Here is a 914-nt window from a genome sequence, read left to right as displayed (position 1 = left end):
TTGGGCAACAGTGGCCAATCAGAGAGCTTCTGCCAGAAATGCGGCTACGGAAAGTATAGACGCGGGCATGTATTGGGTAACTTTTGGGGTTTTGCTCTCCTCAGGGAGCAAAGCGTTACCTGGTGGCCAATTGACCTGTCTATCTGCCCTGATTGCATTCATTGGCACCTGGTGTGTCTAGTTAAGGTGGCTTTATATGCTCTTCCTTGTTACTACCGAGACTGTGAGTCGATTGCCAAACTGACCGTGAGTAATACCTACCTGTGTAAGTAAGCCTTATCGCTCCTCGCCACGGAGGATAAGTAGGCTATGTTCGCTATGTGCTATTAGTGGTATTGTCATTTGGATTGCCGTTGGAAATCATTATTGAAAGTGTATCTTGCAGCGTGTATATGAAGCACCGTCGATTATCGTGTTTATTATTCCGTTTATCCCGTTTTGGAGACGTTGCTTTCTCCCCCTGTTTATTGTTGTACTTTATTGTTTTTTGGAGATTTCTCCCCTTTTGTTTACTCGTACGCATGTGCGCGTTCATTCATCTACTCAAAATAAAAGAGTATTCCTTTGTTTGAAAACCTACACCTCTGGACAGTCTCTGGAGCGTAACAGTAAGAAGCATTTTGTATAAAAGTATTCTGTACTTCTGTATGACAACTATTAAAGAAACTTGAAACTTGAACTGCATCCCGTCTTCTCTGTTCTGCACTGCATCTGGGTCCAACACACCTACCAAACCGTAACAGTATTATTGGGTAAGGTTAGGATTTCACGCTAGTATATATTTCCTTCAGCTCATTGTTGTCTGCGTTTCCACTGTGCCGTAAAGACCCGTGAAGAAGATTAGGTAAATTAGTCCTCTGACGTGTGAAAAAGGTCTCTAGGCTTTCCAGTGTCTCACTAGAATGGGTTTGAAT

This window comes from Notolepis coatsorum, assembly GCF_963971535.1.
Source record: "Notolepis coatsorum genome assembly, chromosome: 20".
NCBI classification, from domain to species: domain Eukaryota; kingdom Metazoa; phylum Chordata; class Actinopteri; order Aulopiformes; family Paralepididae; genus Notolepis; species Notolepis coatsorum.
This window is presented reverse-complemented; position numbering follows the sequence as displayed.